Raw genomic sequence first — 6,521 nt, 5'->3', positions numbered from 1 at the left:
TTAATCTTTGGAAAATCATAACGTGCTCATATGAAGTCAGATTTGGAAGTTCTCTATATGCACGCTCTTGCTTTTACGATTACTACGACTTTCATTTAGATTACTTAGGCTAATAAGCAACCTGCATTCGATTCACTTTTTATGAAGCGCATAGTCATGTTGGTTTAATAGTGAAACTTTGAAGAAGCGTAAATTCCATATACAAAGTCAGATTTAAGCGCTCCTTATATCCACGTGATATTCATTAGGACTATTTGTAACGCCGAAAATTTCAAAACAATTTTTCATTTAAAAATAATCGTTTAATTCTTAAAAACACTTTGCTTAAAATCTCATTCATAATCGAATTACAAAACATAATTCCATTTTCACTTGCATAATAAACCAGGATCCTCAAAACATGACTCTTTCTCTGGTGTGTACAATCGAGCCGGTGCCATCCCGTGATCCTGAGAGAAACCTGAAACACATAACACAAAACACTGTAAGCACGAAGCTTTGTGAGTTCCCCAAAATACCACACATAACACATATTAGCCACTCGAGGCTATAACTCTGTGGGTCCGTGAACCCTACTCTGTGAACCTTCCGGTTCTAACTCTGTGAACCTTCCGGTTCTAACTCTGGGAACCTTCCGGTTCTAACTCTGTAAACATGCACAGCATAAATCACATAGAAATAATGCAGTACAACATGTAACATACACAACATACAAATACTCTGTCACATAACTCTGGTTACCTACTCAAGGTAAAGTATAGTGAGAAGACTCACCTGGAAATCAGAAAGCAATTATCTGCACATGCGAACCTCGGACTTGCCACCGCCTAACACATAAGGCAAATATCTCTAATTAGTACTCGAAGTCCCAACTCTAATTAACCGGCGATTAATCTTTCCCCCTCTAGTCAGGTAATGGGTAAAAGACCATTTTACCCCTCCCTGACCTCTATTACCTCTGTTCACCAAAACTCCCAAAGTCAACATAAGACAACTCAAGTCAACGGTCAACACTGACCAGACTCGGCGAGTACACAAGAGTGACTCGGCGAGTCCATGCGGGTTCTCTAAATCCTTTTTAAACCTCTTAGACACGACGAGTTACCTCTCCACTCGTCGAGTTACTCGGCAACGAAATGCGGGGCAACCCCGACTCGACTCGTCGAGTTTGCCTATGGACTCGGCGAGTTGCTCCCATGACAACCCTCATCTGACCTTCTGAGGTCAGATCTGCTTCACCAAACCATAGATCTAACTCCCTCAAAGCCAATAACCATGAAAAGGTCGAACCTTGGGCACTCATGCAAGGTTCTACAATCTCATTTGGGTGAAACCCTCCATTACATAACAACCCTAGCTCAAAACTCCAAATAGAATGCATAAAGCAGGATGGAAAGGACTCTCTGGACCTCTTTGGGTCTAGATCTATGGCTTCACACTCAATGGGACACTATACTCCACAAATCAAGCCATAAAAGAAGCTAGAAAACCCTAAAATCACCAATCTTACCCAAAACAGAAAAGGGAGAACGATTTGATACCTCAATGGTGAAGATGCAAGCTCAAAAGCTCTGAATCGACACCCCCCCTTGACCTCCCTTTGCTGGAAATGACTACTCCATTGCACAACCACCTCAAGAATGCTCCAAAATGGCTCTTCTTCGCTCTCTCAGCTCTCTGGTTCGATAGGAGTCTCTCAAAGGTGTAGGTGGCCGCCACTGAAGGCCATAAGGGCCTTTAAATAGGTCCCAAACCCGGACAATTAGGGTTTTCCTTGACAGCGCCGACTCGGCGAGTCCAAATACCCGACTCGTCGAGTCCCTTCATTAAACTGGTCCCCAAAACACGATCCTACTCGACGAGTTGAGGCATCAACTCGCCGAGTCTCCTCATTCCCCAATATAAAATGCTCAAATTCCCATACCTGGATATCCGAATGTTACAATTCTCCCCCACTAGAATCAGACTTCACCCTCGAAGTCTCACTCTGGAAACAACTCCGGATGCTGCTCACGCATCTCGCGCTCCGGCTCCCAAGTAAGCTCTGACCCCTTCCGGTGTTGCCACTGGACCTGTACCAGAGGCACCTCTTTGTTCCTCAGAACCTTGATCTTTCGATCACGAATAGCCACCGGTCTATCAACGTAGTTCATGCCCACACATAACATGATCCAAAACATCTCACTAACTTCCTCCTCGTGACCACTATCATGGCCCAGTGACACGCAAGTCACGAAATTCCCTTTTTCCTCATAAAAAAAATACAATCCAATCGAAGATCGACTCAGCTCTAACCTCTGGCGTCTGCTGCGCATATTCTCCCGCGCGCCTCGCTAACCCTCCCGACAGAGACGGAGACCCCAGTCTTGCCCCGGTTTAACCACTAGGCTCCAAAAACTCAACACTACGGCTACTCAAGCCTAAAACTCTTCTGCATCATGCACTTATCGGAGAACACTCCATCATCACACTCTCTTGCCGTCTAGTGGGTACTATGGCTTCCCACAACATTACGACAGCCTCTGACTAGTGAGTACTACGGCTCCTCGTAGTATCACAATGCTAACTAACTAGTGAGTACTACGGCTCCCCGTAGTACCACGACTCCCTCCCTCTGACTTGTGAGTACTACGGCTCCCCGTAGCATCACAACACCCTTTGACTGGCAAATACTACGGCTCCCTGTAGCATCACGACTCTCTCTCTCTCTCTCTCTGACTTGTGAGTACTACGGCTCCCCATAGCATCACAACACCCTCTGACTGGCAAATACTACGGCTCCCCGTAGCATCACGACTCTCTTTCTCTCTCTTTCTGAATTGTGAGTACTACGGCTCCCCGTAGCATCACAACACCCTCTGCCTGGCAAATACTACGGCTCCCCGTAGCATCACCCTATACTCTCATTCTCATTACAACGCCACACTATGTTCACTAACTCATGCACCGAAGACTATCATAGATAGTTACACACACACTTGCCCCGATATGCATTACAAACTATGGCGGCAACCGCCATAACACAGAACCTACCTCTGCGGAGATCCACTTCCTTAAATAATCCCTCTTGATGACAAAACACGAAGGGCTCCCACTGGTACCATGGATACATGATACATCACTGGTCATCTTAAACCCAAGACTCTAAATAACTCTGAAATCGGGACGCTATACGCGGAAACCACGGAACACCCTAACAGAGCATCACAATGTCCTGCCTCTACCACTGATTCCCTTACTCCCAGCACCATACACATACAACAATACATTTCCTCCGAATCCCATAATAATTTCCTACTTCACTCAATGCGCAACTTCAGCGCATCCAAACACTCAATTGGAATACAAGGAAGGCGCTAACCCTTCAGAAAACACTGATGATCCTCCGAAACCCTTTCCACTACTGCTCAAAATCCAAGCAAGAATACACATCCCAGCCCGGGAGTTGGCTACTCGACAATCTTCTACCCATATTTCAACCCAGAAGTTCTCAACTGCCCATACCATCATTACGAGTCTTCCACTTGAAACGACTCTGACCACCACCAGATTCCTGACCATTGACAACCCGCCGTGCAGACACCCATCCTTCTCTCAGACATATACCACATGTATCTTCTCGCCCTGCACCTTTCCTTGATCACTAATGACCCTGATCTCATGAATTCAAGCCGCATGTTTCTGCATCCAACCCCTAACCGCTCTTCCACAAATCTCTGGTTTTCTCAATAAACCACCCGGTTCTCCCCCACTTAGGGTTCAAACCATCACTATCTGACACATCAACAACCTTACGAACTATTTTCACCAGCAATAACGCACCTGCCTCTGGAAAGTGATACACAACGCCCGATAATCCCCTTTAAGGAAATCAATCGATCTCATAACTCTGAACCTCAGATGAAACCCTCAAGAACTTCTCGTCACGACTGCCTCTAGTCGTTCCAAGTCTCGTACCAATCCAATACCAAACAACTCAACTGTCCAATAACATCACTGACTCATAGATTGGACCACGAAATCATCATACTCCCCCACCTCGACTCATCAACCGACGTTCCAACACATGGATCATCCCAAGAACAGGGACCCACTCCCATATTCAATACCCAACATGAATAGAAAAACCACTGCACTGATTAACTCGACTGGACTCCCCACTGATACCTCTACAATACGCCCTACTATACTCAAATAGGTGCAATGTGGTCCTCGACTATCTCAGTCCCAACTGACTATCTGCTCATGGTAAATCACTGTCTCGCAGCACACATGCTACCTGATACTCTGATGGAAAATCATCATCAATGACAACCTGTAGGGTTTTACCCCCAAACCCGAAACTTAAACATCAGGCCTCTCATGTTCCGCACACGAACATAAATAGCACCACTCAGGTCAGAGAAGGTGACATCTCCTCTATCGAATGATTGCTCAACTCAGATCGAAATTCTCCCCTCCCTCTAACTCCTTACCAAAAATACTCTGATAGGCTCTCGACCTCCCTCTCAAGGGACGCCTCTTCGAACTCAATCATGGCCCACAGGCCTAAAACCCATAGTGTCCAATCTCTACCTCATCAATTGTGACCGAATAACCGGAGAACCACAAACATCATTCACTACGAACCATGGTACTCATCCCATGAAATCTCTTCTCAATATGCTCCGGTGTATGGTACTCGAACCATAACATCACTCCTCCATCTGTTCCGATGTATGGTACTCGAACCATAACATCATTCCTTCATCCGCTCCTATTTATGGTACTCGAACCATAACTTCACTCCTCTATCCGCTCCGATGTATGGTACTCGAACCATAACATCACTTCTCAATCCGCTCCGATGTATGGTACTCGAACCATAACATCACTCCTCAATCCGCTCTGATGTATGGTACTCGAACCATAACATCACTCCTCAATCTACTCCGATGTACGTGTCACACCCCCAAACCAGAATGGCGGAAACATTCGGGGGTGGATGACTTCACGTAGTATCACAACAATTGAATATTGTAAAGAAAGTAACACAACCATCATATATATAATGAAAACGTATAATGTGGTGTTATACATATTAGCAAAAGAATATTACAATATGATGATAAATGTTCGATAATAAAACATCCTTAGTGTTCCTTCTCCAAAAGCTGGTGGTTACCTGTATCACTGATTCCCTGAGAAATACAAGTGGTTTCGAAAAAGTGTCAACAATTAAGTTGGTGAGTTCATAAGTGTTTTGCATTGAAAAGTATGTCCTTTTTGGTAGTAAATCGATGAACGAGGTTTTCAGAAAATCCAATATTTTCTATAAATGGTTTGGAAAGTTTCCAGAGTTGGAGTGCATTAGTATGTTCCATACTTGAATAAAAAACGATAAACTTTGTGTTAAAAATGAAGTGGAAAGCTGAATGCATATATGATTCTCGTAATTCAAACTTGTTTTTATACTTTTATGTGAGTTTTATAACCATACTATTGACACTGACGGCCTGTAACAACATTCTTCAAGTGTTGTAGTGTTATGACATTTGTCACCCCAGACCTGCCGGTCTAACTATAGCTAATAGTTTAGGTGCGGGGTTGTCAATCCCGTATAGATCTATACACAAGTATCACGCTCTCTCTCCAAGAGATTATGGTATATAATACAGGACTTGAAATGCATACATACGAGTACGTTGAAGTTTGAATGTCTCACATTACTCGGTATAAACAGATTTACGATAATAAAGACTTTACTTCTTTTGAAAGTATTTCATTTGTCAAGATGTATATGTAAAATGTATGAATAACTTGATAACTATACTCATTATAGTTTCTCAAAAAGTATGTTTCCATTTAGTAAGAACAACTTGGTGATATAATAGCCCTTTAAACATAAAGATGTTTGTATCAATACCCTATAAGATAGATATTATAATTATGTTTATAAAACGATACTTTGAATTGTAATGTACTTGTATTCCCCCCCCCCCCCTAAAACATGAAAAGAATTGAAAAGTAGGGGTATGAACTCACTCGTTAAGTTTGAAGAGAGAGGCTCGAGTTGAGCAGAGTTTCGACCGCGGAAAGTTGCGTCTTCGGGCTCTCGGGAATCTCTGCAGCGTAGATCTTTCGTCGGGGGCTCGAGTGTGGAAACCGAGGTGATGGAATGGTCTCTGGAGCTTAGAAGTATGGGAGAATGACTGAGGAAATGAGAATGGTGTGCAAAAACTCGAAGCTCAACCTCTCTATTTATAGGTAGGAAATTCCTCGTACGCGGCGCGTATCTCCGAAGTACGCTGGGCGTACGCAGTACGCGGGGCGTACCTCGGTTACGCGGGGCGTAATAATGCGTCATGGCTTACGACTCGGGTCTAGCTAAGTGTAGAGGGGGCAACCGATGGGACTCGACTCTGGGCCTAGTACACGGGGCGTAATTCTGGCTTCCGTTTTCTAAACTCCGTAACTTTCGCGTACGAGCTCCGTTTTTCGCGTTCTTTATATCCACGCGTAGGTGAGATTATGCTCTACAA

Source organism: Lactuca serriola, chromosome 3, assembly GCF_051521515.1.
Source record: "Lactuca serriola cultivar US96UC23 chromosome 3, Lser_US96UC23_V15, whole genome shotgun sequence".
In the NCBI taxonomy this organism is placed as follows: domain Eukaryota; kingdom Viridiplantae; phylum Streptophyta; class Magnoliopsida; order Asterales; family Asteraceae; genus Lactuca; species Lactuca serriola.
Note: the sequence above shows the minus strand (reverse complement) of the source record.